Raw genomic sequence first — 24,916 nt, 5'->3', positions numbered from 1 at the left:
TATAAAGGGAAAGTGATTTGATAGTTATAATTATAGGTTGTCCAAATTTGTGATTGAATGATTATCTTCACTTTCAATTTCTGAATTGAGATATAATTAAATTTTTAATGGTTTATTTATATAATCATCACTCAAACATGATATTTTTCGACAAGGAGGTCACTCAATAATATATATATATATATATATATATATATATATATATATATATATATATATATATATATATATATATATATATATATATATATATATATATATATATATATTATTTAATTCCAAAACTAAAGAGGTCATTTCAAGTTACAAGGGTTTGTCTAATATATATATATATATATGAAAATTAACCATCATGCAATATAATATTACGGTGACTCCATTAAATTAAAACATAAATTATTATTTTAATATGATAACTATAATTATTATTTTATATGTCCTTAGAGGTAAAGTGTTGTTAGATTCTAGCTAGTTCATTTTTTATCATGTTAAGAAAACAATCATAGTACCTAAGGTGACCATGTATATTCATTTTAAAATTTAAATATTTTGTAATAATTTTTGTCAATATAGACAATTTTAAAACTGAAATTCACTAAGCAAAATCATAACAACACTTATCTACTACTCTCGCTTAAAACTACATCTCTCCCTAGACTTTTGTAATTAATATACATTTAAAAAATAAATATTCAAAACTGAAAACTAAATCTCTCCTTAGTTTCAAATGTTATATAAAATATTTTTTTAATTAGTGCATATTTAAAAACTAAATATTCAAAACTTATTTTTATTCACACCGAGCCAAGTTTTCCAATGATGGTCTAAAATCCAAAACCCTAGTAGAAAAAAAGATTCCTTGCCACATGATAGGCTTCTTTGCGCTCAGATTACTGGGAGGATGATACTAAGATGTAAAAACTGGCAATTCAAAAAATATTGTAAGATAAAGAATAAATAAGTTAATTACATTATAATTTTTTTGAGTTGAATTGCAAGCCACAACCCTCGAAATTTAACAAAACATCAATTAAATCATGATCAGGCTATTTACCTACTTGCAAATAGTAAAATCTCATCTTCCTTCTTAGCTCTTGTGAATATATGTAGGGCTCTACATTTTAAGGACATCGCTTTGAAATGTTGAGCATTTTTGCAGGGCAGAAACCTCTTCTTTGACTGATGCGAGGGGTTTTCACTTATTTTCGGTTAGGGCTTTGTGTTTTGGGGTTTCATCTTGATACATAAAATTCCAAGGGAGACGCAGGCTTATTATCATTGTTTTGCTTGGCCGCAGGAGTTTTAAGGCTGAATTCTATTGCAAACCTTTATGCGCTATAACCTTTGGTGTTGATTTTCATCATGCAGAATTTATTACTATGTTCTTTTAGTATGTAATGTTGGATTTTTTATGCTTTTTAGTAATAAAAAGTTTTTGGTTTGGGAATATTGTCGATACAGTTGGGGCATACTTAATAATGGACATGGCTATACCTGTACAATTTGTTACAACAAAAAAATGGGAGAATTCTATCTCTAATACTCATATTTGTTCATCTCCATCTAAAGATAGGTAGGATGAGTAAAAAACATTTCACAAAATCCATGCTCTAACATAGCTACTTGGCAACTATTTTACAAACTAATTATATAACAAGATACATAGATAAAACATTCCTAATTTCCCAATAGGCCTCAAAGGAAGTACCCAATCTCAATGAGCAAGGATTGTAATCCCAATGCTTTGTTCCATTTAAATTCTTGTTCTCACATTTCTTTCCTAGGTGTCCTCCCTCTCATGACTCGCATAGAGCTTAATGTTGTACACTTGCATAAGTGAGAGTTCTAATGTCTACCTATGTTACCCCTAGGCTGAGGGAACATCTTCCATCACTATCTCTAATCATGGTTCCTCCCATGGATTATTAATTTGTTGTTTCACCATTTTTCCCTTGTATTTCTTCTCAATTTTTCCATTTTCACCTTTTTAATTTTTTGCACTTATCTTCTTCATGTCAATTTTCTAAGGACTTATTGTGGTTCATTTCCCACTCCTCAATCATATATTTATAATCTAATACATGAGAAATATATTTATATTCCATATGCGTAATATACATATTTCAGTCCTCGAGGGATTGCTTAGAAAACAAGGCTCATAGTCATTACAAGAAATACTCATTATGAGTCCAACACATTGTCACATGTAGGATTTCTCCCTACCACCTGCAATAAACCTAATTGACTTTCCATGAGAAATATCTTTATATTACATATAAGGAATATACTTGTTTTGGTTCTTGACGGATTGATTAGCAAGGCTTCAAGCCATTACAAGAAATACTCATTATGAACTTTGTTAGCCCTTTACAAAGCCTTTATTATTCAGTGAAATATTCACCAAGATATTACAAGATTTTATAATCCAATGAAAGATTCGCCAAAAAAATTATATATACATATTATATTATTGATAAAATCGCCTTCCATTTTTCCTATGTATCATGGGGATTCGCCCATTTATTATATATATAAATTTAGGGGGGTTCTTAAAATTTTCCTTGTTTCATATAGTCCTTATCATCCGGATGGCTACGTCCATACTGTGGATTCATGTTTCAATATCACATAGGTATATGTATATGCATCTTTGATTTGCATGTCCCTTGACAGTGTTTGTCATCATCCTTGCAAAAGCTTGTAAAGCATCTCAACCATCACTCCTCGTTCTTCCTCCATGCTTTAGGGGGCATCCGTTACACAATATTTTTTCACACCTCCTGCACTTCCCTGTGACATACCCCGAAGTTCTTGAAACATGACCATTATGAAGTGTACTCATTCGTATATGCAACTCAAATCCTTCCTAAGACATTGATTGGAAAATTCCTTGAGCTTACCTTGAAGGATATAGTTCTAAAACCATAAATTTAGAATCATCACCCTTATGAGACTAAAAAAAATGATGATTGCCTATTGCACTATACTAGACTCGTGATGGCATCACTCTGTTTTCTTGTATACCCACGATGATCTGAAAAAGGCAATTTTCCCAAAGAGGATGAGAAGCTTCATTATCTAGAAGCTTCGAGAGTGGCAAGCTGGAGTTTGTTTGGTGTAGATGAGGTTGAGTTCTCCCAACTTGGCCTCTTGGTCTTATCCCTATGAGCTACCTCCTTGAGATGAGGCCATAATCCTATCTTTAGAGAGATCATAACTCCCTTTCCCAGCCTATTAATTCATCCTCTCCCATTCCCAAATGGTTGGTCTATGTATATTTGCACTCTTATGCTAAGATTGTGCATATATGCTACTCATTTGGCTTGGAGGAGTGCTTGGAGAGCTTAGCTTAGACTTGGACATTCATTCAAGGAGAGGTTATCAACATCAAGGCTTGGTTGTATGCTTCCCTTTATTTTCTATTAATATACAACTGTTGGTTCATTTTCCATCGATGTGTATGTTCATGTATCATATATCTTAACATTCCTTGATTAGTTAGGTAGGTTGCTTTTGAATATGTTATTTGTATTTTCATGCCTTGTTGTGTCTTGATCTCTTGTGGAAGTGCATAAACATTGCGAGCAATAGGAACGATCCCGTGACACAAGTGATTCAAGATCTTCAAGAAAGGACGACTTGATAGCATCAGAACAAGGTAGGCCATCTTCTTCGTCTCTCTTTTCAATTGTAACTTAGGAAAGTGTCTAGTAGATTGTCATGTAGGTTGCTAGTCCCACTCTTTGGGCTAGAGGTATCGTCTCTGTCCACAGAGAGGATTTACCTAGACAACAATGTTGATGCTACAGGAGGAGGAGACTGGAATTTTCCCATAAATTGTTCCAAGGAGGAGGTTCTAAATCCCCAATAAATTATTCCAATATAATATATACCGCCTGCTCTCAAAAATTCCATCTTGACCTGTGCATGTCTACATTGGTAGCATATCCAAGTGTTGAGCAACTCGATCCTACTCTTTGAATGTTGCAACCATTGTTCTTGTTGTTGTTGCAATCCTTGTTCAGGATTGTGTGAAGATGATCCATGATACAATATATCATCTAATTCCACGTTCCAGGCCATGTCCAATTTTTCTGTTAAGAAGTCAGCATCAATCTTTCTCTTCGTTGCAAATGTAAAAAAATTTCTCAGTGTCGATCTTACGAACTAGGATACATGCCTCGAGGGTTTCCAGGACTTGATTGGAGGCGGCAATGCGACTCTTCAATCCACCAATGACATACTAAAAGAATCCAGAAAGTTCTCTCAATTGATCAGCAATTCCCTCTCCCTCTTCCAAACCCTTTTCAGCAACGCCGGCTTGGAAAATAAAGCTTTACCTGGTGAATAGATCAACAAGTCTGCAGTTCCCAAAAACCCTTCCATCCAACCTCAAACCCTAGGATTTTGGAATTGTTTAACAATACATGCAATTGCGGAGATCCAGAGCTCCTTTAGTATACAAGAGTAGAGGAAAATAAGAATCTAGAACTATGCATCGTGACCGAGTGCTTCTGTTAACAAGGTTAATCCTCTCTCCAGACAGAGATGATCCCTCTAGCCCAATGAGTGGGTCTAGCAACTAAAGTGACAATCAACTAGACATATTCCTAGATTACAATTGAAAAGAAGAACAAAGGAGATGGCATACCTCGTTCTGATGCTATTCCAATTTCCTTTGATGAGGACCTTGAACCGCTTATGTCACAGGCTTGTTCCTGATTCTCTTAGTGTTTATGTACCTTCACAAGTGATCAAGGCACAACAAAGCATACCAAACAAATAACAAATCCAATAGAAACCTACTTAGCTGATCAAGGAATGTCAAGCTAAATGATACATGAACATATACATTTTGGGAAGATGATTTTGGGAAGATGAACCAACAATTGTGTATTATTAAAAGTAAAGGGAAGCTTACAGCCAAATCCTTGATATTGATAACTCTCCTTGAGTGGTAATCCAATTCTAAGCCAAGAACTCTCCAAGCACTCCTTCTCCAAGTCTAATGAATAGCCTCTATGCACAATCTTAGCATAAGGGTGCAAATAGACATAGACCAACCCAACATCCAACCTAAACAACCATTTGGGAATGGGAGAGGATGAATTTATAGGTTGGGAAACGGAGTTAGGACCTCTCTAAAGATAGGATTAGGCCCTCATCTCAAGGAAGTAGCTCATAGGGATAAGACCAAGAGGCCAAGTTGGGAGAATTCAAACTCATCTATGTCGAACAACCTCCAATGTGCCGCTTTGGAAGCTTCTCATCCTCTTCGGGAAAATTGCCTTTTTGGGATCATCACGGGTATATGAGAAAACTGAGCGATTCCATCGTGGGTTGGGTATAACACAACATGTGACCATAGTATTTTTTAGCCTCATAAGAGCGATGATGCTCAAATTAGGGTTAAAGATCTATTTCCTTAAGGGGAATCTCAAGGAATTTTTCAATCAATGTCTTAGGAAGGCTCTGAACTGCATATATGAATGAGTACACTGCATTATGGTCATATTTTGGGCACTTCGGGGTATGTCACAGGGAAGTGCAGGAGGTGTGAAAAAATATTATGTAACAGATGCCCCCTAAATCATGAAGGTAGAACGAGGAGTGATAGATGAGATGATTTAGGAGATTTTTCAAGGACAAGGACATACACTGTCAGGATACCTGCAAATAAAGTATGCATATACATATATCTAAGATAAAGACATGAATTTACGGAATGGGAGCAACCATCCAGATAATAAGTACTATATAAAAGGATCCATGGCATGGGCACAGCCACCCAATATAGAAGGATCATCTGTAATCTAAGATCCAAGGCATGGACGCAACCATTCAATATAGAAGGATCATCATCATAAATATAAAGTCCCAAAGTATGGTCACATCCATCTGTATAGCAGAAACATGTATGCAATCATGAACAACATATAACTCCATGTAACTTGAGTCATATTAGGCAAGACCTGGGGTCTTGCACTCCATCCCGACCCGATCAAAGTACAAATTCTAACATGTGAATGAATGTGTTGAAGTTGAACATGCTTGAAAAACCACTTGATTACCGGCCAATGATGTGGACCGTTAATAGGTACAAGAGAAACCACCAATAATGACAATGGCTCTCATGGTACAATAATACAATCCGTGAATGTGATAATGAAGCTGATGTCAAACAATCATGGAATCACCCGATCAATGGCCAATAGTGAAAACTTGTTGTCGAATGTGAAGAACTTGCCATTAAGGCATGCAAGCTCTAAGGTACTGAAAGGGATTTTCTAAGTCATCTTCCTAGATAATAAGCTAAAGTCGATAGGAAGTGACCCGTCAAAGGAGGGTCATAATGATTCCCTCATCATCGACATGAAACAAGGAATAAAGTGGAATCCAAGATTGAAGCAAAGAGTCAGACAATATATAAGTAATAAACTACAAATAGGAGTTCTCTTGAACACTAGCAACACGACCTCGGAGTGTGGCAACATTTGACTCAACATAGGACTAAAGGTCATGATGAAAAAATAGAATAGTCAAATGAGAGGCTAAATGGATCACCCAAACCCGGGAGGACAAGTGAATGAGTGAGGATATCCCAAACCCAAAATGAGAGTAGAAGAGTGTCATATTCAAGAGTGACATGATGCCTATACAAAGGATGTTTTATCTTCATTTTTCCCCGCTATTTCTAGTGAGTACCTCTTTATTTGTATACAAGCTTGCATAGGATACCATATGCTTGCCGTATAAATCCATTCTTCGAATGAATCCATCCTAGTAAGTTTTACGAGCCCTAGGAAGGAGAAAATCGGTCTCATCATGGTGATGAGTCTTTCATCACAAAATTTGAACGAGTCCGATGTAAGACAAACTCGATATCCTTTTCATATTTAGAGAGTTTGAAAAAGAGATGAAAAAGAAAACTCCACCATGTCCCTTTTCGTAATTTGTATCTCGAATCCGAAAAGGTAGAAAACAATATTCGAGAGAACCTCCTAGCCATGTTCGACTAAGGTGTTCCTTTTTTGTACAATAGTCTATCTCAGTACGGAAAAGGGTTAAACTCGTACTGAGTAGACGTCGATTCATTTACTTTAACGAGTTTGAAATGACATGTACTCGGCAATATTTTGATATGATTAGAGTTTGAAAAGAGTTGAAAGAGGACTGCATCTGGAGGAACGAGTGGTATGAAAGGATAGCAAATGGTTCCAGTCATGAGGGAACTTCTCAAAACATGTAAAGGTCAAGAGGTTGGCTAATAATACCACTCATCGCAGATGTTCCTTAGGCAAGGGTAAAAAAACCAAGTGAAAGCATATGATCGGCCAAAGAGATGGTGACGATGGAATGAAAGAACCAAGGCTCATCTGGAAAAATTGGCTGATAAAAATAGCAATCACGAGATGTAAAGTGGGAATGGTTTCATTTTTACACAAGTGTGAAATGGAAACAAACTATGCTTGGATTGTTTGCATGCCCCCAACATAATGACTCAATTCGAGATACATTCACTTACGAGATCAAGTGAAAGACTCAACTGGGATTTTACGAGATCCAATGAAAGACTCAAATGGGAAGGGGATTTTGTTTCATTTTTTGAATGAGCTTGACACAAGAAAAGAACCATGCTCATAACACCTATTTCATTTTTTAACAAGTTTTACACACTAAAAGAACTATCCTCATATCCTATTTCAATTTTTAATGAGATTGACATAGTAAAAGAACTATCCTCATGGTCCTTGTTTCATTTTTTTAACAAGCTTGACACAAGACAATGAAATTTGTTCCATCACATTGATCACAGACCAACAGAGGCCATGGCTTCCAAGAGTTTCTCATCAGATGGGAGAACAACACACTGGAAGGGATACATGTCTAGGGATCCAATTGAAAAATTGGGTTCCAATTGTTAGGTCCCTATAATACTAGTGATTACCCCATTACTATTGTAGTTGTATCCCTTATTAATATTGTTGTGCCCCTATTGTCCCCATATTGTTATTACTGTGCCCCATAGGATCCCTCTATTGTTATTTTTGTGCCTTTATATTATTATTGTTAGGTCGGCTGGGTTATATTGTGACTCCTTAGACTCCTATATATAGAAAGGAGGTTTTTTCATTTGAATCATCAAGGAATCATTCATTTGTGTAATTTAAAGGAGGTTGCCCCCTCGAAGAGGCTGAATTCTAAGGCGTTGATCTATCTTTTCTATCTTTTTGTGAACTGGTTTCATAACATTTGGTATCAGAGCTTTTGGATTCTAGGGTTTCACTGCTCCAAATAGGTCATCGTGGTATTTTCACTATAACTTTTTTTCTGCGATGTTTCAGAAGCAAAAAAAACCCATTTTAGACGAAATCTCACTGAACCTTGGGTCCAAATTTTAGATCTTTTTGCTTATATTTGCGGAGATATGATCTAAGCAAGTTTGTCTTTTTGCAGACTCCTGAATTACATTCCAAACAGGTGACTTGGGGAAAATCGTCATAACTTTCTCTCTGAGCATCGAATTGAAATTTTGTAAGAAGTTACATGAAGAAGACGGACTGTAGTTTCTTGTGTATATGTTTCAGAGCCAAAGGTTGAAACAGGGACACGTGGCACGTCGTACAAGTTAGCTCTACTGAACTAGTCAATAATCAGGTCACTGTGGGAGATTTGGCATAACTCTTCCTTGGAGAACCCAATTTGGATCAGACTAGTGGCATTGGAAAGAGGACATAGAGGGCTACTACAGATCACAATTTCAAAACTGGATGATACGAAATTACAGAGATACATCAGAGGCAATATCGAACTCCTACAAAGTGAAAAAAGGTGTGTAGATTTTTTTAAATTCTTGCTTAAGCTTGGTTTGAAAAATTATTTTGAAGGAATTCAAAGGGCATAGTAGACCATTATTATCGGTAACTGGTGCCCCGAGGAAATAAAATGCAAACACCTAGTAAGCAACCTAAAAGCTCTAGCATGACTCATGAAGAAGAGGAAGAAATGCTACATGATATATCAAAATTACAAGACCAAGTGCAACAAATGTCACTCTCACAAAAGCTAATAGAAGCTAATATAAATGGCGTGGAAGCTAAGATGAATGGCATGGAAGCTAAGATGGACAATTTGAAGATATATTTGAACACAAATTTGAAGACAGGCATGGCAGATTTGAAGACAGATTTGACAAATTTTCTACAAGAAATACTTACTAATGGCGAAAGGGTAGTAAAGGAAACTCATGATGCGAACAAAAGAAATGTTAATCATGATTTCATAGACTCTAATGTTGGATTGAAGACCCACCATATTCAAAAAATTGATATGAGGAAGTTTGATGGCAAGGATCCCGCAACATGGATATTACAGATGGAGCAATTTTTCGATATCAATAATGTGCAAAACACACAAAAGGTGCGTATTGCAACTTTATATTTGGAACCAAATCAGTTTGTATGGTATCAATGGCTTTGCTCTCGTAAACAAATTATCACTTGGGCAAATTTTACGGAAGAATTGACAGCACATTATGAGGATACAAAAAGCAACACTTTTTTTAGCCAATTGATAAGTCTCAAACAAAAGGGTTCAATAATGGAGCACATTGAGGAGTTCCAAAAATTGAACATAAGGATAAAAAATATTCTAGAAGAGCATAAGATTGATGTGTTCATAGGGACTTTAAAGGATAATATCCAACATGATGTTCGCCTTTGGGAACCTGATTCATTAGAGAAGGCATTCAGGTTAGCAAGAAAAATGGAAAGCAAAATTATGGCAACCAGGAAGCGTACCACTCACAACTATAAAGATGGAAGTGTTGTTGCCCCTAGTCTTCCACAACCTATAAGGTTGACACCACAATAATTGGAAGAAAAAAGAGCAAAAGGGCTTTGTTACAGTTGTGATAGCAAATACACTAAAGGTCATAAATGTGCTGAGAAGAAATTATTCTACATAGATTGTGAAGAGGAAGAAGAAAAGGAGCAAGAAAGGTCAAAAGAAGAGGATATACTCCAGGAACAAAGCCTAGATAAAGAAGAAATGAATCTGACCATATCTTGTAATACATTGGCTGGAATTACCACTCCTCAAACCATCAAGATAGAAGGACAAATCAAGAAGAAAAAGGTAATAGTGTTGATATATTCAGGAAGTACACACAATTTCATTCATTGTAAGGTAGCAAAAGAATTGAATTTCTTCCTATATCCAGCACCAGAGTGTCAAGTGATGGTTGCAAATGGAGGAACAATAAATTGCTCTGGAAAGTGCCATAATATCAATCTATCCATGGGAGAATATGTATTGACTAGCCCAATGCTTTCCATTCCAATGGCAGGTGCTGATGTTGTACTAGGAGTCCAATGGCTACAATCCTTGGGTACAATAGCTTTTAATTTTAAAGAACTTTTCATGAAATTTTCTGTGGAAGGAAAGGAAGTTGAATTAAGGGGTATTGCAGGGAAACCAGGAAAGATAATCAGTTCTAACGATATGACAAAGCTTCTAAAAAAGGAACAAAGAGGTGTAATTCACAATTATGTTTGCTAGATGTTTCGACATCGAAATCATCTATTTCTCCAAATCTCCAAAAAGTCTTGGACAATCATTCCAAGGTATTTGAGACTCCCAAAGGTCTCCCACCTATTTGTGATCATGATCATGCTATTCATCTGATTCCAGGAAGTGTTCCTCCAAACATCAGGCCGTACAGATATCCCTATGCCCAAAAGAGTGAAATTGAACGTATGGTTGCAGAAATGCTAGAGGCTGGTATAATTCAACCTAGTCAAAGTTCTTTCTCTGCTCCAGTAGTATTGATGCACAAGAAGGATGGATCATGGCGCATGTGTCCAGATTATAGGGAGCTCAACAAGCTCACTATTAAAGATAAGTTTCTCATTCCTGTCATTGATGAATTACTGGATGAATTGCATGGATCAATTTACTTCACCAAGTTGGATCTTCGTTCAGGATATCATCAAATCAGAATGAATACTGAAGACATTCCGAAAACAACATTTAGAACTCATGAGGGTCATTATGAATTTTTGGTCATGCCTTTTGGCCTTACCAATGCACCTTCTACATTTCAAGGTTTGATGAATTCCATTTTCAAACCCTTCCTTAGAAACTTTGTGTTAGTATTTTTTTGATGATATACTAATCTACAGCAAGTCTTGGAAGGATCATGTTGAACATGTTGACAAGGTGCTACAACTATTGGAGGAGAAACAATTATATGCAAAAAGATCCAAATGTTTCTTTGGAGTACAAGAGGTGGAATATCTGGGTCATATTGTATCTCATGAAGGAGTTAAGGTAGACCCTAGCAAAATTAAAGCCATTAAGGAATGGAAAATCCCCACATCCATAAAGCATCTGCGAGGATTTCTTGGTTTGACAAGGTATTATCGCAAGTTTTTTAAGAATTATGGGAGAATAGTAGCACCTCTAACAACATTATTGAAGAAAGATGCATTTTCATGGACTCTAGAAGCAACAAAGGCCTTCGAACATCCTAAAGAGGCAATGTGCCAAGCACCGGTCTTAGCTACACCGGACTTCACAAAAACCTTTATTGTGGAATGTGATGCTTCAGGAAATGGAATTGGTGTTGTTTTAATGCAAGATGAAAGACCCATTGCTTTTGAAAGTCGTCCAATCAAGGGAAAGCTTTTACACAAAGCTATTTATGAGAAGGAAATGTTGGCAATACTACATGCACTTAAGAAATGGCAACCCTACCTAATGGGAAGACACTTCAAGGTAAAAACGGATCATGATAGCCTTAAATACTTTTTAGAAAAAAGATTATCCTCGGAAGAGCAACAAAAGTGGGTCACAAAGATGTTGGGTTATGACTTTGAAATCATATACAAAAAAGGGAAGAGAAATGTGGTGGCAGATGCACTCTCAAGAAAGGATGAGGATGCGGAAGCATTGTTGTGCGCCATTTCTATTATCCAACCAGATTGGATAAACGAAGCAAGGGAGGAATGGAAGAATGATGAAGAAGTGTGGGCACTTATTCGAAAGTTACAACAAGATTCCAGTACATCTGATACATTTAGCTGGAAAAATGATTTGTTATGGTACAAAGATCGCTTATACCTCTGTAAGAATTCCCAACTCAAGCAAAATATTCTTATGGAATTGCACACTTCTCCCTTAGGAGGGCACTCAGGATTTTTAAAAACTTACCACATGGTTAAGAAGGAATTTTTTTGGGATGGCCTTAAATCAGATATTCAAAAGTTTGTGGCAGAATGTTTGGTTTGCCAACAAAATAAAGTTGAAACAATTAAGACCCCGGGTCTATTACAACCTTTATCCATTCCAAGCCAACGTTGGGAGGAGGTTTCAATGGATTTTATCACAGGTTTACCCAAGTCTGAGGGAAAGAGTGTCATCATGGTGGTAGTTGACAGACTTACCAAGTATGCACATTTTTGTGCATTATCACATCCATTTAAAGCCATTACAGTTTCTAATGCATTTATGGAAACAATTCAAAAGCTACATGGAAACCCAAAGATTATTGTAAGTGATAGAGATCCCATTTTCACTGGAAATTTTTAGACAGAATTATTTTCTTGTCTCGGTACTCAGTTAGCTCATAGCTCATCTTATCATCCTCAATCTGATGGGAAAACTGAGATAGTAAACAAATGTTTGGAAGGATATCTTCGTTGCTTTGTATCTGATAAACAGACACAATGGGTCAAATGGTTGCCTCTGGCTGAATGGTGGTATAACATGTCCTTCCATACAACAACAAAAATGACCCCATTTATGGCACTTTATGGATATCAGCCACCATCCATCACAACATATTTAAAAGAAAATTTTAAGTTTCAAGCAGTGGAACATCACATCGAGCATCAACAACAAGTCCTCCAACTCTTAAAGGATAACCTCGTGTTGGAGCAGAATCGAATGAAACAATAGGCAAATCAACATCGCAGCGAAAGAAGTTTTGATGTAGGTGATTGGGTATTCCTACAGCTACAACCATATAAACAAATGTCCCTCAAGCAAGCTAAGAAGGATAATAAATTATCACCAAAGTATTATGGTTCGTACAAGGTGTTGCAAAAGATTGGTAGTATGGCATACAAATTGGAGCTTCCTGCAGCTTCTCGAGTGCACCCAGTTTTCCATGTTTCATGTTTAAAGAAGGTTATAGGTGACAAGCTCCTAGTTCAAACAATATTGGCAGAACTTGACGAGGAAGGAAAAATTATATTGGAACCGGAAGCAGTCACAGAAACAAGAACTCGAAAGCTACGAAATCGATCAATTTCAGAGTATCTCATCAAGTGGAAGAACTTATCCGCTAAAGATTCCACATGGAAGGATGAGAATTTTATACAAAAGCATCCAGAACTACTCAAGCGTTGAGGACAACACTTTTTTGAAGGAGAGGGGCATGTTAGGTCCCTATAATACCAGTGATTACCCCATTACTATTGTAGTTGTATCCCTTATTAATATTGTTGTGCCCCTGTTGTCCCCATATTGTTATTATTGTGCCCCATAGAATCCCTCTATTGTTATTTTTGTGCCTTTATATTATTATTATTAGGTCGACTGGGTTATATTGTGACTCCTTAGACTCCTATATATAGAAAGGAGGTTTTGTCATTTGAATCATCAAGGAACCATTCATTTGTGTAATGTAAAGGAGGTTGCCCCCTCGAAGAGGCTGAATTCTAAGGCGTTGATCTATCTTTTCTGTCTTTTTGTGAGCTGGTTTCATAACACCAACGCCCCTAGTACATGGTGTACTACATCACCTACTAGATGATCAGTAGATGTGGGCATGGAACAGGTGCCCATGTAATTAACCTGTAGTGGGGGTGATACCGCTTGCATATAAGAACCATTTAGGGATAATGGTTGAGCGGGAGTTTATTCAGGACCAATGAATGTAAGATGAAAAATGATCACAATGCTTCCTTCATGAGGGAAACACATCACTTGAAAGAGGGAAGATACAAGAGCTCTCATGAAATAAACATAGTCACGACCAAGGAGTAGATTAAAATCCAATGACCTTGGACAACCATCACATCTATATAGATATTCTTTCCTCCCAAAGTAGTAGGTAACTTAGGAAGGATCCCTAACGGTTGACTGGTTCCTCTGTTAAAAGCTAACAGATTCTGGGTGATGGAGACAAGATGAGAATAACCTAAAGCTTTCCAAGCAGTTGAGGACATGATACTAACATATGCGCCCTCCTCTATGACTATGTTAGGTATGACCATATGGTAAGCCTGTCCTGTAATCTGGAAAGGCACACAAGATGGGAGGCGATATCCTGCTAGTTGACTCCAATCAAAAGAAGTGGCTAAACTACTCAGAGGGGGTGTCATGGGAGGGTGAGAGCTTCCCTTTTGATCTATAGGAACATGAGAGATGATCTCATGCACCTCAGGAACAGGAGGATTTCCCTCCATTTCACTCGAAACTAAAGAAACCAGAAGAACCTAAGCAGTATGAGGTTCACTCTCTACTGGAAAGGTACGGTTAACTGAAGGTGGAGTCAAGTCTACCGTTTTCCCAACCAATGGTTGGTCAAGAATGGACTCATGAGACTCACTTTCAGAGAGAGTGGGGTTGACCAAAGATGACTTGTGATCAATCACTGGATCAACGGGAAAGCTTTCGATACCTAGTCGAAAGACAAGGTTGAGAAGTTGTAAGGTTTCCCAACTCTTTGGAAGCTTCATCCTTAAGCCCAACAAAGGTGAATGGGATGATTACCTTCACACAACTTACAAGGAAATTTGACTTTTCCCTTTTTTCCATGAGCTTTACTAGTTGAAGGTTTATCACTAACATGATTGCCAGAGGCTAATGACAAAGGTCGATGTGAACTTGTAGACCACACTTCTAAGACCCTGGGAATACCAGGACAATTTTGAAGAAGGTGGTCACCCTTACATAACATGTAAGGGAATTTCACTTTCCAGGGCTGATTGGAATATTTTTTTACATTAGTTGCATCCGTAGAAATAGCTGCTTGGTTGTCCCCTTGCTTATTTTTCTTCTTCTTCTTCGTCCTCTTCTTCTTCTTCTTAGCTTCCTAATTACTAGAATCCAGACTTTCACCAAGTGAAGAGGAAGAACGGGGTGAAGAAACATGCGAAGAAGGTGATGGTTCAAAGTTAGGATCAACATGAGGTTGATGTTGTTCAGGTGGAGGAAAACTTGGTTGAAAAGCAGTTTGGACACTCGGGACCACCAAGATTTAAAATAACCAAACTAACAGACCAATGGTCAATCCAAGAAGGGACAACTTTGCCATATAGGGAGCACCATTATTTCCAAAAGAAGGAAATGGACTAGGATTCCCATAAGAGGGGTTTCCTTGACTGGTAGACTTAGGAAATGTTTCCATTGGTATCAACCTAAGATCTACTAAGGAGTATTTCCACAGGAAGGATGTTGTTTCGTGGTCAATTGATTTTATAATTTGAAACAAAAACTTTTCCTTTTCATGTTTTAAGAGTTGATAAAAGGAAAAAAATGTCACTCTAGTTACTTTTGTTGGTTTAGCGAGCTTGAAAGGACAAGTGCTCAATGATGTTTTCAAATTTTAAGTTAGAAAAGATCGAAATGACCACTCAAGTAACTCTAGGAAAAAGGAGTGCCAAGTAACCGTGAACTGCATTATACACCTCAACAAGTAGATTTACCAAGGACTTGACATACGTGCAGGAAAATATCCCCGACTGCTATGTTCGGTGTATCACGTTTACAGGGTGACAGACTCAGTTTCCTATGGATAAAGGTTTGCAACCTATGAGGGTCTCCCTTTAAATATGTGATGGTACGGGGAGAATAAGTCCATGCTAGCATTGTCTAATGCAAAAGCGAACGACAACTACTAAGTTTTATAGACACCGGAACACCTCTCTAGCCTAGACCACTAAGTATGAACGTTAATGTTTCAAATGATCCTTAGATTAATTGATAGATTTTAAAGTTGATCTTGAAATTATGTTTTGGTTTTAAGGCTTGACACGATGTCACCCGAACATCTAAGATGCAACTATATGAGAAAAATAAAGCTTTCGTTTCTATGAAAGCTAGACTAACCAAGGGAAGAAATTTCAATTAATAATACACCAAACAAAATGCATCATGCAAAATTCCTTCCACTAACTTCACTTTCGTCTTCCAAATGCAACGCCAAAAGTAAAAAATATTTCCACTTTCCACTATAAAAAATGCAACTTTTTGAAAGCAAAATGATTTTGGCTTTACAAAGGTGCCTTTATATGAATTATGCTTTTCTTTTCGTTTTGAATGATTTTATGCACCTAATTCAATTTTTGGCTTTCAATCATCAAAAAATGTGATCTATTCTCAATGATGAATCTCAAAAAATAACTTCTCAATGCAACTAATCTAATGCATTTTCATGAAAAGTAAATTTCAAAATACAAGCTAAAACAGATGCAAAACAATGTTTTCAATTATTTCTACAGAAAACAACACTCAATCAATCAGCAAAACAAACATCTCAATGACACCAACAAGCAGAAAATGATGACCAATTGACCAGGAACCCTAGTACTCAGTCATGTTTCACTTCGCAACCAATGAGACAAATTTACAAATTAATCAAGGCAATCAATCAAAACATTGACAAATCCAAGCATATAGGATGGGAAAAGACCTTAGGGGCCAAGACACACTGGATTCAAGGAAGCAATCTTAGAAATTCTCATATTCAAGGATCATCGCTACTTTACATACCCAAACCTGCGATTATCGCTACCTTTGATAGGAAAACCCGCGATGGCATCAGAACTTTGTATAGCAAAAGTAGTGATGATTTCAGCGCGACCAAATGATGAAGAATTTTTTTTTCATCACAACTGTAAAGGTAAAAACTGCGATTCCATCGCGGTTGTTAAGGCTAAACCTGTGATGGGCGAGGAATGTATGAAAAAACTAAAAATATTCCAAGAAAAAATCTAGACTTAGCATTCTAAGGTAGTAATCAGTGATGGTATACACCCAGACTGATGTAGACAAGCCGAAAAATCGACGGTTGATCAAACTCGTCAAAAGACGAGGTGAAGAATTGAAAATAAAGGATCATAGGGTCCCCAGCGGAGTTGCCATTTTGTTGACAAGGTTAATCCTCTATGTGGACAGAGACGATCCCTCTAGTCCAATCAATGGGTCTAGCAATTGAAATTACAATCAACTAGACATCTTCCTAGATTACAATTGAAAAGAAGAATCAAGGAGATGGCCTACCTCGTTCTGATGCTATTCGGTTTCCTTTGTTGAGGACCCTGAACTACTTGTGTCATGGGCTTGTTTCTGCTTCTCTTAGTGTTTATGTACCAGCACAAGTGATCAAGACACACCAAAGCATACCAAGCAAATATCAAATCTAATAGAAACCTACTTTACTGATCAAGGAATGTTAGGTTAAATGATACATGAACATATACATTTTGGGAAGATGAACCAGCAATTGTGTATTATTAGAAAGTAAATGGAAGCTTAGAACCAAAGCCTTGATGTTGATAGGATCTCCTTGAGTGGTAATCCAAGTCCAAGCCAATTAGAACTCTCCAAGCACTCCTTCTCTAAGTCTAATGAATAGCCTCTAGGCACAAGCTTAGCATAAGGGTGCAAATAGACATAGAGCAACCCAACCTCTAACCTGACCAACCATTTGGGAATGGGAGAGGATGAATTTATAGGTTGGGAAAGGGACTTAGGACCTCTATAAGGATAGGATTAGTCCCTCATATCAAGGAGGTAGATCATAGGGATAAGACCAAGAGGCCAAGTTGGGAGAATTCAAGCTCATCTATGTCGAACAACCTCCAGCTCGCCGCTCTAGAAGCTTCTAGATCACGAAGCTTCTCATTCTCTTCGAGAAAATTTCCATTTTGGGATCATCGGGGGTATATGAGAAAACATAGTGATGCCATCGCGGGTCGGGTATAGTGCAACATGCGACCATCACAGTTTTTAGCCTCATAAGAGTGATAATGCTCAAATTAGGGTTAACGAGCTATTTCCTTCATGGGAAGCTCAAGGAATTTTCCAATCAATGTCTTAGGAAGGCTTTGAACTACATATATGAATGAGTACATTGCATTATGGTCATATTTCGGGCACTTCGAGGTATGTCACAGGGAAGTTCAAGTGTGGAAAAATACTATGTAACAACTTCCCATATCAGAGCCCCAGGGTATCGTGAATACTTGAACATGCTTTCGTAAAACATTATTCTAGGATTCTAGGAGGCGTGAGGGAATTAAGCTCTCATGTGCTACACGTTAGCCCCTTGTGACCAAACCCCCTATGACTATGGTCTAACGTTATTGGGTAATTGGGAGTTCTTTTGCAAAATTCCACACCAAGGTTGCAAGGCTTGCTCAATGACACCAAAATTTATGTTGGCTGTTGTTTTATTTTGCTATCAAGTGATCGAGTAGAAAAATACCACTCCAGGATTTTGGGGGCTCGATGATGCCAAAATTTCCTTCAATGGACATATACTATTTTGACTCATAGTCTTTTCAGATGACAAACCCCAGCCTCTCAAGTGATCTGATAACAAAACACCACTCCGGGGTTCTGGGGTCCACTTAGTGTTCCATCTCATCCTCTCAACAAACAATCATAGTCTGACACATGGCCAATATTAACATGTCCTCTGCCACATGGATTTGCTAAAACAGGTGTCACTCAACTTTACACAATTGGACATCCAAAAATGCCAAATTTAGGTGACATGTTTCCTCCATTGTGACGTCATCTTCTCCACCTAACATACCACATCATTTCTCTATCATTGGTCTAGTTGGCCTATCTGTGCATTGGGCTATAGAGAAAAATTATGAAATTTTGTTGTATTCCTGATGTTCCGAGGGCCCAATGGGGATTTTATCCATTGTGAAATAGGGAACTCGAAAAGGCGAAAAGAAGTGTGGGAAGAAAGAGTATGTATTTTTTGTTCTTTCGAAAGAGTGAAAACAAAAAAACATTTCATTTTAGAATGCAAGGCCTTCAAAGACAACAAGGAAAGTTATGCAGATATTCGAGTAGCTAGCTCTTGGGATAATCTATTTGGCAAGGGGTTTTTCAAGAAGTTGGGAGCGTTTATTGTGAGGCTTCACAGGAAAAGGGTTGAATACATACCTCAGATGAAGAAGAAATATGTCCCATAGGCTATCTTTAACCTCGTGAACATTAAAATAATTTTCTTTCTTAATGCTCTTGTGACTCGGGTCTTGATTAGGTGCCAACCATCTTAGGTATCAAATAAAACATAAAGAATGGATTTGTGTTCCCAATCACTTACATTATAATATTACTCTTTATTCTTCAAATAAATATACCATTGTTTTTTCTTGGAAACTAAAATGTGTATATACAGGTTTTTCAACAACTCGAATTAGTGCTCATATAAAATACAAAATTTTGGAATATTCAACAAACACGCTCAAGTTGTCATATGCTAAGAGTTTACAATTAGGTGAACAATGATTTTTAATCCCATAATTACATTAGACTTCGACAAACATTTGCATGCCAAATAAAAGCTCTCCAAGGAAATAAATCGCGCTGAGGTATAGTGAAAGATTTGCATGGTTGATAAAATTACTCCATACCCCAAGGAAATAAACTAAAATGTCTTCAATCGGGGATAGATATGAATGGAACATGGGAGGAGAGTTTTACCTAAAACATGCTGGAAGTAATGTTTCCATGTCATGTGTAGTTGCCACTGTGATTCCCTAGGCATTAGTCTAGAAGTTGTTGATTCCTATGTTATGATTTGGAGTCGAGTCATGTCTGAGTCATAATTTGTTGGATTTAGTGATCAAATTCATATAAAAAGGGTTATAGAAAGTAATTTTGTTTATAAAAATGGTTGGTGGTTCTTAAACTGGAAGCCCTGGTGTTTGAAACATCAATTCTTGTGTAAGGCCAAGTTGTTTGATCAAACTCTTGAGCACATTCAGTATCCAGACCTCCATCCTATCAATTGACGGATAACCGAAAGTGAAATATATGAAAGATGGTGGTTGGTCCATAGGATGGATCATTACTTGATGACTCTTATCGTGGAAGTCCGGACAAGTTGAGTTGTCAATATTGTTGATCTTGCAAAGTTCGTCAACGATGGTCAGAGGCGGTTACATTTTAAATGGAGGTCAAGTAACAGCTCGAATATGTGGTGGTGAAAGAGCAGTGTTTGCCAGATTCTGGAGTGGATGTGGGTGCTGATGAAGACTAGTTAGACAAAGATTTATTTGTTTTTGTAATATGTGTTTTCAGTGTTTTCCATGTAAGCATTAAGGGAGGGTGTTGGAAGTAATGTTTCCATGTCATGTGTAGTTGTTACAATGAATCCCTAGGCATTAGTCTAGAAGTTGTTTATTCATATGTTATGAGTTGGAGTCGAGTCGTGTCTAAGTCATAATTTGTTGGAGTCAGTGATCAAATTCTTATATATGTAAATGTCTTATGTGATCAATAAAATTAGAACGTGTTTTGATGTTGTGTGTAATTGATCTCTCTGATCTTTCATTTCTAATAAAATGAGTAAATTTTGCTCATTAAAATTTTCAAATGACAAATTCATTAAATCTATATCTTCAGGAAGTAACTCAAAATCAGTAAAATGAACCCTGAAAATATTGCAATAATATATAATTCAGTGCATTACTTACTAGATAGAATTCCCTCCCTTCCAACGTTTGCCATGGCTCTGACCTCTAAGTAACTGTGAGCTTGAATTATCAACATGGCCATAAGATTGAGAATGGTCACATCATCTCTTCTCATGAATTTTTTTTTCATGATTCCTACTTTTGTCCCTCTTTTCATGTTTATTATCCCATTTGTTCCAAACATTTCTTTTTTTCCTTTTATCCTTTTCGAAATAATGGATTGTAATTCCTTCCAAAGTTGTCCTCTTGAATTGGTTATAAAAAACATGATCTATAATCAAAATTATCTCCATCCAAACTTTCCTTATTGTGTTCACCAAACTGTGAATCTTTTCAAAATTGTAGCCTTGTAGATTATGAGTATTAGAGTAGACATCAAATCTCAAAATTTGTCAATATAAAAAAAACTTGTCAATATCTCAGAAGTTATCATCATACCCAACCCTTCAATGCCTTTGAGCTTCCTTAGAGATATCTCGTCATCTAAATTTCTTGTAGATTGAGACCAAAGTTCATGAGTAGAAGCGCATGGATCTCTCTCTGGGAAAGCGTAGTTATTTCAAAAGCATCTTTTGGATAACAAGCTTTTTAGGAAGGCCACCATCAAGATAGCTTCTCTGTAATGGCTTCCACGAATGGAGGACAAACAAACATAGTACCCTACTCATTCCCTTCCCTTAGGATATAGTCTTTTATCCATTCCCTTGGGATATAGTCTTTTATAAAAGGGACAAGAACCCAAAATAATCATGGTTGAGCAACTTTGGAGTCAGTTGGGGTTTTGAGTGGTTGAAGATGAAACCCTTGAAAGGAAATAAATAAAGAAGTGGGGTTTTGAGTGGTTGAAGATGAAAACCCTCAAAGGAAATAAATAAAAAAGGAGGATTGAATTCATTTGGATATTTGTGTGGATCTTTTCATTTATGTCTTGAGATTTTCTCTTAAGATTTTTCAAGGCCCCACTCTCTCTTATCAATTTCGGTGGTAGAAATATTCCACCCGAATTGATTACTATCTTCTTCTATTTTCAGTCACAGGGATCTTATCTGAGGTAGCGATTTTCTTGGGTATTGATCTGGTTTAGGAGTCTTTTTGGAAGAAACAGAGAATTTTTTTTTAAAGAAGGGCAGTGAGTTCGTTGTATTCGATTTGGCATAAGACTATCAAGAACGAGTTTTCTGTTGACATTTCTTAGCTCTGGTCATAGCATATTGATTGAACAACGAGCTTCAGGCCTGGGCGCAAAGACATCTAGTTGTGGGTTGGGCAAGGGAGTTTTCTTTGACACCAATCTTGAATTTAGAGCATCCTTGGTTTGAAACAGCAGCGAAGGATCCAAGTCATAGCGACAGCTGAGCGAAGAATCTTAAACCCTCCTGGAAACAAATTTGACCGCTCCATTCCAAACGCGTTCTTGGAAAACCTATGCGGTGGCTACAGGGAACCCGACGTCTAGGCTTGAGATAATGAATGTCATAACAGAGAGCTACCGAGAAAACTCCTGGAGGCCCTTGAGAGAAACAAACCACCCTGAGTCGATGAAAACGGAAGACGGTTGGGACAATAAGGTCATATTAGATATATTTTTTTATTTATCATTGTAGTGGGGCCTGCTAAAATCTTACTTTAAATTATACACTAATTTGGTAGACCGTTTGAATTGTTTTGACAAAAAATGCCACTGAATTATCAGTTGACAGAACTGTTACAGTAATATATATTATGTTCTGCCAAAATCAATTGGACTATCTGTTGATTCAAAATAAGGTTGTATTTTTTGAATTGAAATGTATTTTTCAACATACTGCTCACTGTGGAAATATATTATTGAAGTACTTACAAGAATGTCTTGTCGTTTGTGAAGTATTAAAAGAAAAAAATTTATTTGTAAATCACTGTTGAGAGAGAAAATCCTAGAAAATTACCTTAGCTCTCATTACAGTGGTATCATAGCAAAGCATTTTGTTAGGGTTTTCTCTCTCACATAGTTATGACATGTGTAAGTGATATTATAGTTACCAAATTCACTCCAATAAAGGCAAATTTGGTGAAATTTGATACGTTCTACAATCCACGATTTTTATTTTATCCCATGGGTTTGTTCTTTCTCAGACATAGGATTTGACAGATTTTCTATTTCCATGCATAATATGCTAATGGAAATACCTCGCGTCTATATAGAAAGAAGGAAAGGAAAAATAATTGTGAAATTGGAAAAAAAAAATTGCTTTGATACCACTGTAATGAGAGCTAAGGTAATTTTCTAGGGTTTTCTCTCCCACTGTGATGAATAATTATTTTTTCTTTTAATATTAATACACATTTGTATATGTTGGACACCTAATCCTCTATGGGTTAGTGTGGAAGTGGAATAAACTAAGGAAGTCCAAGAGACCTTAGGATGTAGAACCCAACAGTCACACTATGTATTATAAATGTATATCATTTGTTAATAAAAAATGTACTCTCATGTTTTATCTTTCATACTATTTCTGCCATGTGTGTGTTTAACATGGTATCAGAGCGGACGATCACCTGCCCTGCTCAAGTGTGAGCCACCTGTTTCTATGGCCTTTGTAAACCAATAATCTCCTCCTAATTATACTTTTCTGAGCATTTTTTAGAATAGAGGTTGTTACCTCTATCAGCGCTGTTATTCCTCTGTTGTGAGCAGTCCTGGCCCTCTGCGACTTAAATTCTCTATTCTGAAATCCTATCAGCCATATTTTAGCTGCATTCTCTGTGCACACTAACCCAAATAGAAAATCCTGGTAGCTCTGACGCTTCCACTGACCTGAATGCATCATTATTCCCCTGCGACTCACTATTATTCCACTGGCCTGTTCCTTCTACTACGCTGCTCCTGTCGCTGCTCCACCTGCATACAAAATGTTGCTCTCTGTCCATTATTCTGACATGGTCAAAATTAAGACATTGCGCGCATCTCTTTTGAAGATTTTCTCTCCAGTCTTACCATCACCTGGAGGAGTCTTATCTGTTGTACTGTGTTGAAACGCTATCGGAATTGAAGAAGTTGTTTGATGCAAAAGGGCTGCTGTCAAAATATATTGAAATTTGGCTGTGCAGGAGGATGCAATTGCGGTGTGAACCTTGCCGTTGTTCTTGAATATCTGGCTGCTGAGGTTTTGGAACTTGCTGGTAATGCTACCCGGGATAACAAAAAGAATCATATAGTTCCAAGACATATTCAGCTTGTCGTTCGCAATGATGAGGAGCTGAGCAAGTTGTTGGGTGTTGTAACCATTGCCAATGGAGGAGTCCTGCCTAACATTCACCCGGTTCTTTTGCCTAAGAAATTTGGAAAAGACAAAGGGGAGATTGGATCTGCTTCTCAGGAGTTCTGATCTCGTGGCATGTTGTTGAGCGATTTAGAATAGTATTTTTATTTGTAAATGATTGGTCGAACAAATCTGTTTACATATATTTTTTATGAAATATGGTGAATGTCATGAGCGTGGAATAATGATGTTGTTGTTGATCGAACAACTGGCCTGTGATGTGGCATTTATAATTACCTGGTGCCTTATAATCCTTTCATACCTGCTGTAGATACAATTCCTTGCTTGATAGCTTCATTTTGTATTTCATCTAATCTTTTCGATTTTGGACATTTGAACTATCACGCTGGTGCGGTGGTTGCTTCGTTGAACGCTCCAGGTATCACGCTGGTGGTGTTTGAATAGTGTATGCAATACCGTTGTCTGAACGTTATAAGAGTGGTATCAGGCCTGCGGCAGAACAGGACATCAACATAATCCATGTTGGGCCTCTTCAGTGAAGCCTTGGTGTCTTCAACAATGTGCTTGCGGAAAAGCCCCTTGTGCCTTCAACAATGGACTTAAACCCATTGCAATAGAATTGGATGTGCCTCTAGCACAACTGCTATTGTGTGGTGTGCATCAAATCCAAATGTTAGCACAGTCATTACTGGCGCAACAAAAGAAAGCCAGATTCACGAGAACATGAAAGCAGTGGACGTTATTCCAAAGTTGACACCAGATATCTTGGAGAGGTATTAAGCCTGAGAACATAGAAGAGTTGTACAAGTCAGTGCATGCTACAATGTTTTCGGAGAGGACTACAGTGTTTTCGGAGCTCTGAAGGGTGCTTTGGATGGAGGATTAGATATTCCTCACAGTGACAAGCATTTTGCTGGCTAT

At 37.2% G+C, this 24,916-nt stretch overlaps 1 pseudogene; it reads left to right on the top strand.

Annotated features, from left to right (window-relative positions):
* Positions 1–24,100, top strand: part of LOC149141927 (histone H2AX pseudogene) — a 39,836-nt pseudogene extending 15,736 nt beyond the window's left edge.
* Positions 24,101–24,916: the final 816 nt, after the last annotated feature.

This window comes from Pinus tabuliformis, chromosome X (assembly GCF_031772625.1).
Source record: "Pinus tabuliformis cultivar Carrire ecotype Pingquan chromosome X, CPIR1, whole genome shotgun sequence".
Lineage (NCBI taxonomy): Eukaryota > Viridiplantae > Streptophyta > Pinopsida > Pinales > Pinaceae > Pinus > Pinus tabuliformis.
Note: the sequence above shows the minus strand (reverse complement) of the source record. Positions and strands in the feature narration are given on the sequence as shown.